This window comes from Marmota flaviventris, chromosome Y (assembly GCF_047511675.1).
Source record: "Marmota flaviventris isolate mMarFla1 chromosome Y, mMarFla1.hap1, whole genome shotgun sequence".
Lineage (NCBI taxonomy): Eukaryota > Metazoa > Chordata > Mammalia > Rodentia > Sciuridae > Marmota > Marmota flaviventris.
Window position 1 is genome coordinate 16998041 of NC_092519.1, and position 13280 is coordinate 17011320.

A 13280-nucleotide genomic window follows, 5' to 3' on the forward strand; every position below is an offset into this window, starting at 1 on the left:
GCACACATAATGAAGTGACATGGATTTACTCTATTAACATTTTTCTTTGTTCAAGTAAGAATTGGAATCGATTTGAAGGTTCTCCCACACTATCTTGTGCCTTTGAGTTTACCATATGACTTCTTTAAGGAAGAAGAAGTGACCAGCACGTAATCAATGCTTGATTCATTCACCATTTTCTATGTATTGATAGATTTTTACATTACTACCAACATCAGGTAAAGGCTAGGTTTGCTGACTTGTTCAACTTGCCTAAAAATAAGGAGATTGAAAGCAAACAATCCTTTTCAACACAGCTTCTCTATGGCTATTATCCAAATAGTGGTATTCACATATGCAATTTCATAGTACTTTTTGAATGTCAAATACTTTGAAAAGACTGAATATCTGTTACAGCTAAGTATATATTTCTGGTAAAAAACACTATAAGAAGAAATACTTCTCAAATTATGCACACTTCTTTGGTTGGTTTGCTTTAAAAATGATATGACAGTTCTCAGACCCCCTCGTGGACTCCTCTTGTGAGTACACTTACCTTACATTGCTCCCAGAGTTTTCAATATGGTCTTCAGTGATCTTGTCTTCCCATTTCTTTCCTAAAATGAGAACACAACAATCTTTATGAGTATTTAGGAGCTAGAAATGCTTTACCAAATCCTAGGTGCCATTTATGCTGCAATAATTCACCAATTGATTCCCTTTTCACCTTCTGCATAAATGACCAAAATAAACATGAGTTCTCGATTTGATTAATTTTAGAAACGTCATTATTACCTATAGATGCCAGGTTTCTGAGGACTTCCAGCATCACATCTCTGTAAAGGTTCTTCTGGGAAGGATCCAGCAAAGCCCACTCCTCCTTGGTGAAGTTCACAGCCACATCCTCAAAGGTCACTGAGATCTAAAATATCCCCCCCCAAATGTATAGTGGAGGCCAGGAGAGATTGACAGCATGAGAAATCTATACTCAACATGCATGATGTTCATATGATTCCCTGGCCTCTCGATTAATTCCACGATTTGGTCCATCAAATCTTTACTGTACTCAACTTCTTCCAGCCATTCCAACACTAGAAATTGGCTACTCAGAAGGCAAACATCATAGTGATTTATACCTTTTCTTTGGGGAGTTCACAGGAAGTAAGACAGGCTCCCAGATTACTCCTAACTTCTTTATTGGTTGCATCTCTATTACATGTCCTAGAAACGTGTTGTGTGGTACAGAGCTAATATAAGCACTTTTGATAGTACTTATGTTTAGAAAACAAAGGTGATGAGGAGGAAATTGCAGGAATCATGAAACTTAAGAGATTCTGCCAATTACAGTGGCTCCCTGGACCTACAAAGTTAATATAGACAACATGGTATTTACTGATGTCTTGTTTCCTCTGAAAGTCTATTGTTCCATACTTAAAGAAATGCCTAGAACCAGCCCCCACGCACACCCTCTGGGCATGGGGTCACTAAAAAGATACCTTCACAGACAACATTGAGACAAACTTCCACACAGGTTGTCACAATGCATTAGCTGGAGATTGAACTCATCCTGTGTGATTACACTGAGAACAACTAGAAGTTTGCAGGTACTTTACTCCAGAACAAATTTAGTTAACTAGCTTACTATTAAATGGCCAAAACAAACATGAGTTCTCGATTTGATTAATGTAATTTATTTATTAATAAACACAACAATTTGATAATTTCCTGTGGTTACTGTCAAACCAGAATGGGGGAAGTGAAAGATGGCACATGTCTTAAAAATAACTCAATGACCCAAAAATGTCACCTTGTCCAAACAACAGCCTTACAAAATTTTATAACTCTAAAGACAATCTTCTTAATAAACAGAAGGCACTACATTTCTAAGTCTCATAGCAGCAAGGCATGTTCAATGATTGTCAAACTCTTCTTAACAGCAGCCGGTTCACTACCATAATGTAGTCATGAGACACATACCAATGTTCTCCTCAAGGACATTTTGATCAATGTTGGGCTTTATGTGCCTGCAGCAATGGTGGTGCCAACAAACCTAAGGGAGAAGATCACCCAGAGTGTGGTCAAGCAACAAGTCTGTAGCCCAGATTCCTGAACTATCCCACACAGTCTGGGTGTGAAACAGGCCACCACTCACATCTGTAAGCATGCTAGGATGTCTGCACCATGATGGAACAGGCAAAAAGAAAACGTCTCTGCCACTGACACAGAAACCTAAATTAACCACAGGAAGGTAACAGAGAAGGTGTGGATGAAACCCCAATCAGGAAATCCACAGTCCGCAAAATCAACTTCTTTATGAACATCAGCATCTCTGATAAACTGACATAAGGCTAAGAATACAGAGGACAAGGACTGGGGATGTGGCTCAGTGGAAGAGTGCTTGTCTATACCCTGGGAAAAACTGGGTTCAATCCTCACTGACACAGAAAAAGAAAGAATTAAAAGTGTAAATTATACAATAACATTAAAGAAAAAAGCAAAGAGGACTGAAAACCTACTAACAGATTTAAAATTGTCATCGTCCACAATGCATTGGGACTTCAAGATTATCTTAAATGTGCTTCACAAAAATTAGGCAACTTGCAAAAACTGGACCATTTCAGTGAGAGAGACAGTTTTTTTTTTTATTTTTACACACAAGGGGAAATACACAAAATAGATGAGCATATGGCTGCTGAAAAAAATAGACTCAATAACTAATTACTACTACAAAAGGTAAGGCAAGGCTCTAACATCACAAACAGGCTTCCATGAGACACGTAAAAACTGCCACCAATTTTCTACATTTTTTCCAGAACATAGAAGCTCAGTTAAAATCTTCTAATTCTTTCTGAGGCATAAGTTACCATATTATCCAAATTAAATGGATCAAGAAAAGTATTAAATAGAAAACTATGAATGATGCTCATAATCACAAATGCAAAATTCAATCATGAATGCAAAAAACTCTATGATTAAGTCATCACACTTCAGGTGTCTATAAAAATGATGTGAAAATTATGGGCACAGGAACCCTCACTACAGTGACTACAGCATCCATATCCAGAACTGCCCAAAGCTAGATGCAAGGAACATGAAGATGCATCTTTCAATACTGAATGGACAAGCTGCAGTTTGGCCACCTCAAAGAACATCACCCAGAAAACAAGCTCTGCAGCCTGGAAAGATACGGCACCCTTAAAGGCAGACTGGAAAGTGAGAGAAGCCAGTTTGAAATGGCCAAGTGCAGTAAGATTCCAAGTCAAGAACATTCTGGAAAAGACAACATTATAGATGCACTAGCAGAACTGATAGGTGCCAGGGACTCAGGGAGCACAGAGCGAGGAAGGAATGAGAGGAGTGATGAACAGGTGGAACACAGGATTCCCAGAGCAGTGAAACTCTTCTGTACATTTTCTTGTATACTATGTGACACACAAAGTCACATCACACAGAGGAGGAACTTAAGGTAAATGGTGAACTTTGGCTTATGATAACATTTTGCTTCATCCATTCTCTTTATCAAATGTTCAACCCTGGTTTACTAACTAACAAACATCCTTCACCAATGCAATATGTTGAAAACAGTGGAGACTATCGGCTGGAGAGAAAGGGTATTCGATACTATGAGTCATGGCACATTTAATTGTCACCTTGATTGGATTAAAAGATACAGTGATTAATAAGCTTTGGGGTGTGTCCATGAGGGTGTGTCTACAAATGATTGGCATGTGGAACAGCGAATCAAACTGGAGAACCTCCTTAAGCTAGGCAGCACCATCCAATAGGATGGTGTCTTGGGAGGCACAAAAGTTGGAAGAAGAAGGAAGCAGCAGCAGAGCAAGCTCCTTCCTTCTCAATGGGTTCTTGATGGCTGCTGCAATGGCCTGAGGATATCAGACTCTGCCTTCTTCACTCTCCCAACGTGGACTCTGCCAGTGATTCTCCAGGGAGTTTCCAGAACCTTTGGTCTGTACTAGGGCAGCAACATTGATCCCTCTTATTCTGAGGCTTCAGCCTGTTGGACTCTGCAGCTACTACTTCTCAAGCTCTCCAGCGGCAGATGGCCACTGTGGACATCCAGCTTCAGGTCAAGTAGGCCAATCTAATACCTCCCCTTTTATAATCATACATCATACTGATGCTGTTCCTCTAGAGAACACTGACTAATAAATTATGTAAGCCTAAATTGCTCATAAAATAAAGTTTATATAATAAAGAAGTGAATAAACTATCAAGCCATGAAGTTTTACAAATATCTACATAAGAAACAATATTGTATGCTAAATAACTTTTTCATAATAATGCAAAAATAAAGCAAAGAGGAAGAGTCATATTTACAAATTTCAAAAGTATGGACAAAAGCAAATAAACTGATTTTGAATACTATTTTCATCCGGAAAGAAATTGGATGATAAGTCTTCAAAGTCATTCAACTGCTGGTGTGGTGGTGTGTACCTATAATTTCAGCCACTAGGGAAGTCAAGGCAGGGAAATGGCAAGTTGGAGGCCAGTCTCAGCAAATTAGCAAGACACTCAGAAATTTAGTGAGACTGGTCTTCGTCAAAAATAAAAATGGGTACTACAATTGTAGCTGAGTGTCAGAGCACTTCCTAGCATGTTTGCAGAACTCGATATGATCCTCAGCACCACAGAAAAATAAACAAACAAAATAAATGTATTATGTCCATGTACAACTATACAAAAAAAATTATTATATATATATATATATATATATATATATATATATATATATATATATGAACAAAAGTAATAAATAAATAAGAAGAAGGGCTGAGAATGTGCTTTGTGGCAGCAAAGTGCCTGTTAGTTTATTCCCCAGTAAAACACCTGCCCACCTCCAGAACACTGCTCACAAATTGAAAATCATTTCTGGAGGATTACTAAGTATGAGCAAGTCCATGGCATCAATCTTCAGCACTCAATAAGTAAGCAAATAAATAAACAACAGTCTACAATACTAATTCTCTTGGGCTGGAGAATAGCTCGGTTGTAGAAAACTTCCCAAGCATATATGTGGCCCTCCACTGGATCAATCTCCAGCAGTCCACCCACACACACACACACACACACACACACACACAAATAAATAAATAAAATACATAAAAATGATTATAATACAAAAGGTACACAATTAGAGGCATAGAATACAACAAAATCAACTAAAACAACACACTTTCTCACAAAGGAGATTGAATGTTAGCATGATGAAAACTCTCTTAAAAAACATGGAGCATTTCAGGAAATTCTGTGAAATTTAGGGCATGGTTTACTGTATTTTGTAGGTAAACATATGGAAAACTACATCTAAAAATGGAAATAGTAGGGTTGGGATTCTGGCTCAGCAGTAGAGTGCTTACCTAGCACATGAGAGGTCCTAGGTTTGATCCTCAGCACCACATAAAAATAAATAAATAGGTATTGTGTCCACCTACAGCAAATAACAAAAAATACTTTTCAAAAAATTGAAAATAGAAGGGCTGGGGATGTGGCTCAAGGGGTAGCGTGCTCGCCTGGCATGCGTGCGGCCCGGGTTCGATCCTAAGCACCACATACAAACAAAGATGTTGTGTCCACCAAAAACCAAAAAATAAATATTAAAAAAATTCTCTAAAAAAATATTCAAAATATTAGACTGTATCCAAGACAAGTCAAAATTTTGTAGAGAACAGAGACAGTAGAGAGAGCATTTATGTTGCACCCAAATTTCATAAGGTAAACGGCCAGCTCCCAAAGGGGTGGCCCTAGGAGGAGGCACTTAGGAGGGAACAGGAATCAGGTGACATAGTGGGAGTGCTCTTGAGGCGATCATCACCCTTATTTAGGGGCATGTATTTCTCCTTTCCAGAAAACAAGTGTCATTTACTATTTCACTGATATTCAGTGGTTAAATGATCATAGTTGGGTATTTCAGGTATTGTCAAAATTGTCATTAAAATTTACAATGAATGGGGCTGGGGATGTGGCTCAAGCAGTAGCGCACTCGCCTCGCATGGGCAGGGCGCTGGGTTCGAGCCTCAGGACCACATAAAAATAAAATAAAGATGTTATATAAATGGAAAACTGAAAAATAAATTTTAAAAAAAGTACATTGGGCTGGGGATGTGGCTCAAGCAGTAGCGCGCTCGCCTGGCATGCGTGCGGCCCGGGTTCAATCCTCAGCACCACATACAAACAAAGATGTTGTGTCTGCCGAGAACTCTGTACCAAAACAAAGAATCTAAAAGGGGCTGGTGGTTAAGCACCTCTGGGCTCCATTCCTGATACCAAAAAAACCATGAACCTGCCAAGTCCAGACAACAACAGTGAAAAACTGTCATCCTTTGTCGAATTCATCACCTTGTGAAGGGCAGATACTAGTTTTCATGAAACCACATTCATAAATTTATCCACCACTATTTTTGTAGAATTGGACTCAAAATCTGCAGCAATAATGCAAGACAGAGTTTTTCTGTATCTTATGAGGGATTTTGGAATCTAGGACTGGATTTCAATTTGAAATCACTGAAAAGACAAGATTGAATCTTACAAACATTCTATATAAACTCAGGGGTAGCAAATGGTAAATTAAGTAATTAGGTGTGTTCTTTTTTTTTGTACCCCCCAAATTAAACCCAGAGATATTTTACTACTGATCCACATCCCCAGTCATTTTTATATTTTATTTTGAGATGCAGTCTCACCAGGTTGCATAAGGCCCCGCTAAGTTGCTAAGGCTGTCCTCAAATTTGCAACACTCCTGTCTCAGCCCCTGGAGCAGCCTGGCTGTAAGTTGGGAATTTTGACAATGAAAATATAACTAGACTTTAAAATCCAATTCTTTCTTGCCTCTTTAATAATAGTCCATCCCATTTGGCTCTGAATAAATAAACCTGGCCCTCAGATAAGTGAGCACATCATTTCAAAGTGATACACAGAAAGCTTTGGTGCTGAGGGAGCACACATGTGTCAGGTTCAAGGGGAAGGGAAGGTCCCTGACAGCTGGGACAAGCTCCCTCCTGGTCTTGCTCACTGAAATCCTCCAGGATCACTCTCCCATGAACCTGGACCATGATTCCAGTCTATGAGGCTTTTCAGGTTTGCACAGCTCTGCACTGGGGTGGGTGGTCCTTATGCTCTGGGAGAGGTTTTGCTCCTTCACACTGTGAGAGATTGAAAGGGCAGGAGTAACTGCTGACCTGGCCCCTCAGCACCAGCATCCACAGGCTGGCTGTCCAACTTTCTCCAAGGACTGGGAACAGGGCTTGGGAAAATCAAGGTCCCAAGAAGTTAGTTGTCTAGATGAGGCTTGATCCAGGACATTCCTTAGCCCCAAGAACTCAGCTGATCTCCCAACAGGCTGTACCTCACAATTTTGGCTGTCCTCTAAGAGGAGCTGACCTAGGGCCTGAAATTCCTTGTACCATGCAGGGGACAGGACAGCTGTGGGCACATGGTGGCAGCCCCAGGAATGGATAGTGGCTGAGAACACAGGACTCTCTGAGGTGTCCAAAGAAACCCTGGCTGAGAAAATAAGATTTGATGTCTACACCTAAGAAAGATAAAAAAGAACCCAGAATTTTTGCAGGTGTTAACTAAAGTTCTCTATGAACTTGCTCTGTATCAATGAACCTTCAGACCACCTGATTTTGGGGATCTAAACCACCATGAGGGTATAACACAGGATTCTGTATGGTTGGCAAGAATTATCTTGGGCTCTCTCAAGCTCTTTCAAAGCCAATTACCTTAATTTCTGTATTAGTCCAAAATTCTCCAAACAAATGACTTCAGAATATATTACCAACCTTACCCGACATATAATCACCATCTTCCAAAGCTAACAATGTAATAACGACCTACAGAAGAAATTTCCCCTTTTTTACTGTAGCCACCCATCTGATGATCCTACCAATGCACTTGGTTAATGTATTCATGCATAACTTTTACAAATGTTCTTGTCAGTCATGCACAGTGGGGCGCAACTGTAATCCCAGCAGCTTGAGAGACTGGGTAAGGAGGACTGCTAAATTCAAAACTAGCCTCAGAAACTAAGTGAGGCCCTAAGGAATGTAGTGAGATCATGTCTCAAAATAAAATATAAAAAGAGCTTCAGATCTGGCTCAGTGTTTCAGTACCCCTGGGTTCAATCCCTGGTCTTAAAAAAAACATGTAATATCTTCAACAATGGGACACATACATCATTCAGGATACGTTGAATCCACGTTCCTGAGGATGGTCATTAATATTTGGGTGAAAATAAACTATTTTCCTCAGGTATGGTGGCCAGTGCCTTTAATTCCAACAGCTTGAGAAGCTGAGGCAGGAGGATCAGAAGTTCCAGGCAAGGCTGGACAACATAGCCAGATCCTGTCTGAAAATAAAATTTAAAAGGGCTGGAGATGAACGACAAGAGAATAAATCAGACATTATTATCCTATTTGCATATGTGCCTACATGACCAGTGTGAATGGACATTAGGTACAACCAAAAAAAAGAGAAGCTACAATCTATTTATGTAGGATGCATTTTACTATCATGTATAAGTAATGAAAACCAAGTAAAATAAATAAATAAATAACTTCTGCCAAAAACAAACAAACAAATAAAAAAGGGCTGGGGATGTAAACCAAGATTCAATATCCCTAGTACCAATAACCAACTGCCTTATTTCATTTAAAGCAGCTATTTTACCTGAACACAGGATGTGTCAAGTGACTATTGTTTTCCCTCAAGTATAATACTCAGAAACAGAAAACAGAAGTGTTATTCTTGCCAGGGACAGTAGAACAGGCCTGTAATCCCAGGGACTCAGGAGGCTGAGGCAGGAAGATCACAAGTGGGAGGACAGTGTCAAAGCCACTGGTATATCTCATTTTTTTTTTTTTTTGTTTGTTTGTTTTTGTTTAGTTGTTGTTGTTTTTTAATTGGGGGCGGCTGTGCCTGAGTATTTCACTGATACAGCTTCTCTAGTTTTGATCCCCAATACAAAAACAAAATATTCCTTGCAATATATCAGTAGAGAAAAAGTGAAAATAAGTGGACTGTGTCCATTTGAAACACATGACGAAGACCAGATATTTGAGAGTGATGGGAAGTGGAGAGGAAGATGGCATTTTAGAACGCAGCAGGCAACTGCAAATGAAGGACCTACAGCAGCCTTCGGAGAAACTAAACTGAGGGAAGGAAAGGGGATTTGTGGCCTTGCTTCCTACCATGCAGCCCAACCCCCAGGACCAGGGGACAGAGACCCAGGGCACCGTCCAGACGCTGCTCGGCCAGGCTCTGCAGCTCACCCGTTTGCGGGGCCCCAAGGGAGGTGCTGACCGCGTACCTTCAGCCTTGGACACAAACTCACCATTTTTGCCTTCCTTGGGGACTCAGTGTTCGCTGGAGAACCTCCAGACACCAGAGATCTCGGAGACACAGGCTGCTCAGAGTCACCTAGGCCTTTCTGGCAGAGCACGTGGGGCCCGGAAAGGGAGGAGCTCAGTTGGTCAGGAAGAAAAGCCCGCGACATTGCGGAAGCCCGCCCTTCCCCTCTGTTTTGGAACCTGATTGGACAGTTCCACCCCAGCATCCCTAATGGGCCACCTCCAGTCAGGCCTCTGCATTGTGACTGACAGCTAAGGTTATCCAATCACTAACTAAAATTGCCTAGAGTGGCAGATCCTTGGCCCCAGCCCTTTTCAGGTGGAGCTTCTTTCCTGGGCTGGGAACTAATCCAGGTGGGAAGCCTTTGCTTGAACGTGGTACAAATGGTAACATCTGGGATTGAGCTCTGGCTGAGGGAGACTGCTTTCCCAGCACGGGTGATGCCCTGGGTTTTAAGTCACCACAGAAACAAACAGCAATTTAAAAAAAATCAAGAAAAACAGTTACTTAAGGAGTCTAAGGCAGGTGGAGCCCAAGGTCAGGTGAGCATCTACAAATGCTAATGCTGTTTACCATAAGGAGTCCTTGTTCCCCCCAATCCTGCAGTATAACACCAGAGAAGCAGGTGGAGAGTGGAAAGTGGAAGGCTTTAATAAGTGAAAGCACAAAAGACTCCCCCCACCCCAGGAAGAAGGGGACCCAAAAGGCAGAATCCCTGGAAGGGGGAGGTGTTGGGTGCAGAGCAGGCTGAACTGTGTTGTCTGCAGGGCAGGCTGAGCAGATGTTGGCTGCAAGATAGCCCACGCACTCAAAGCCCCCTCTATCTGGTCCTTTATCACCTGTTTGCCTCAAGTCTGAACATTCAACCCTGCTTAAGGCTGAACACTTAACCCCCCCTTGGGCCAACAAGGCAGCTTGCAGACCCAGAGGCCCCATTAGATTTGGGCTATAAAAACTCCCTCCTGCCAGGCCCCCTCTCTCTTGCTCTCTCTCTCTTGATCTTTCTCTCTTGCTCTCTCTCTCTTGCTCTTTATCTTTCTTACGCGCGCTCTCTGTCTCTCTCTTGCTCTTGCTCTCTCCCTGTTCATCTCTTCTCTTTTCTCTCTCTCTCTTTCCTTCTTTCTTTTCTCTTTGTTGCACTGCTGCAATAAAAGATCTCTTGGTCACTCCGAATGTTGTGGTCACTTTCCTTTCAGGAGGTCTTCTCCCTCTTAAACCTAAGATCTTCTTTTGTCCTCCAACATTCCTGTCCTTTGTTTCCCTTTATTGTGCACATGGTAGTGGATATGGGTTGGAAGGACAAACGGTGGGAGACCAGTGGACTGGTGGGGCAGGGAGCAGAAACTTGGGCAAGAACAGCCTAGGGTGGTTCGATTGGCATCTCCCTGTTTTACTGGGAGCTACTTCATTAGCAATTATTTAGCACTTGCCCAAGGCCAAGGGGACATGAAAATTTCAGTCCTCAGGTGTTTTTTTGGTTTCCCAGGCTAAGATCAGATTGCATTATTTTTTATATTGGACCTGATATTAGACCCCACTTACCTAGCTACACAAACTACTATCTTTCAATCTGGCTTCACAAGTAGGGAGATCCTAGCTTAAAATACAATAAAGAGAGTTGGGGATCTAGCTCAGAGGTTGAGCCCACAGAAATTATCCCACAGAACCTCAAAGAAAAAGATACCTATATACATATATAGTATCAGCTGGTGTGACCTCAGGCAATTTAGCAAGACATAGTCTCAAAATTGTTGAAACAAGATTTTAAAATATCATATTTGATATGTAAAAATAAAAACAGTTTGACAATTATTTCAATAATTCTCATCACCTTCTGGACACTGATCTTTCAGGAAACAGCCTGAGCTAAGAAAGGAAGCAATTGATGTTGGTGATTTGGCTCAGTGTTCTCTCCCCAGCAGAATCGAGGGGGAAAGCGGTGAGAGTCAATTCCCTAAGGCAGCAATGTGGGGTTGAAATAAAATGAGCACCTTGTGCTTAATGTCCATGTTCTACATTCCACTATTAGGGAGCTGTTGGAAGCAACCTGACTCTGGTGATCCCACACATCAGGTCATCTGTTTAGCCCAAATCCAAACAGAAAAGGTCATGATGAAAAGCAGGAAAGGAACTTTGATCAGTGAAGCTACACCAGGAAGACAAGGGCACCATGTCCTTAGCCCTCTCTTCAGGGGCTTTCCAGGACTCTCAGGTTTTAAAGAAAGGGTAATAAGTCATAGGCATGTGTGTAGAGGGCACACTGTAGGTAGGTTTGGTGTCATCTGTGGCTTCAGGCATCTGTGGGTCTCACAAAATGTCTGTGAACTCATGGTCACATGCCCCCTTGACACACTTCACCCCATTGCACAGGCTGACCTGAATTGACCTCTCAGGAAGGGCCCGCATCCCCTGTGTTCCTTCTATGTCAGTGGTTCAGAGGCACCAACATTTTCAAGAAAAGCCACAAGCCCACCTGCTCCTGCCTGGTAAGCACCATATCCCTAGATGCTGACCCAGGGCTCTCAGCTTCCTGGTTTCAACTGATAGTTAAACCAGAAAGAAACAATAACCCTGCTCATCTCGGCCTATAAAGCCTGCATATGAAACCCCGCTTGGGGCACATATGGCCTGTGGTGGTGATACCGCTGGTTACTGGTGAGGAGTTCTGCCCCCTCACATGTTGAACTTTGAACATTAGAGAAGCAAGCCCAGGCAAGCACACAAAGCAGGGTCTACATTAAAAAGAGTAACATAGACTTCTCCCCAGGAGGGAGAAGGGGGCCATAGCTGGTATCCTGGTATTCCCAGAAGCAAAGTGTTCAGCCTTTCTATGAGTCCTAGGCTTCCTTTGCTCTCCATTCCTTTCCCCTTATCTTTCTCCTTCAGGCCTTGGTGACTAGGCCCAGGAATGCTTGGTGAGATGGCACAAAGGTGACAAACAGGGGGGCCAAAGGGGGAAAGGCAGGATGCAGCAGCCAAGGACACATTAGCAACTTTATGGCTCACAGTAGAGAGGGGAAATTCCTGGGACAGGCTACCTTAGCAACAGGAAGAAGCAAGGGCAGGTTCTTAATAAGGGTGGATGAAGGGCTCTGAAGGAATTAACATTTCTATCCCTCAGGGGACAGTCTCCAACTTGCCAGACTCACTCAAAATTGGCCTTCTTGATTCTAACTGACTCCATTTACCTGTCTGTACTTGCTGTGTAAGGGTAAAAGAAGTTGAAGTTAAAGCGTAAAAGTTAAAGGGTAAAAGACCGGGTATTGTAAAGTTTCTAAGCTGCAAGGTCTGAGTTAAAATGTAAAGGATTAGGTATTGTTAGGTTTCTATGCTACCTGCAAAACCTGAAATCCCTGTAGCTGTTAGGACAATACTGGAACTGCCCAGTAAATATTCCCACTGACTCCCTGGTTGTCCAATAACTCGGGACTCTGTGTAACTGGTCACATAGTCATTTAGGCCCTAAAACCAATCAGTTTGAATGTGTACCCCGTTTAGAAATGACCTATCACTCCAGCCTGACCTGTTCCCGCCAATGAATGAACTAATCATGTTTAGGAGTTGTTGTTTGATTTTCCCGCAGTGTATATTGATTTGTTAAAGGAGACTGTGATGTATGTAAAATCCCCGCCCTCCCCAAAAAAGTGTACTTAAGCAGTGCTCAGCCCCTGCTCGGGGCTCTGGGCTGCTTTCCCTTCTTGAGTGGGCACGGAGCCCCAGCATGCTGGTTCAATAAATCCCCTTCTCCCAATTGCATGAGTGGTCACTTGGTGGTCTCTTTCTCCGATGCTTCGCCTGACCCTTACATTTGGTGCATTGGCCAGGAAAATCGTATCGCCGGACAAGGAGACCTCCAACAGACTCCTTTAGGGGGTAAGTAAGGCGCCTCTTCCTCTTCTTCTTCCTCCTCTTCTTCTCCTTCTTGTTTTTCC

At 42.2% G+C, this 13280-nt stretch overlaps 1 pseudogene; it reads right to left on the minus strand.

The window, feature by feature from the left end:
• The window catches only part of LOC139703479 (zinc finger protein 709-like), a 45670-nt pseudogene that overhangs the window by 3246 nt on the left and 29144 nt on the right, over window positions 1–13280 (minus strand).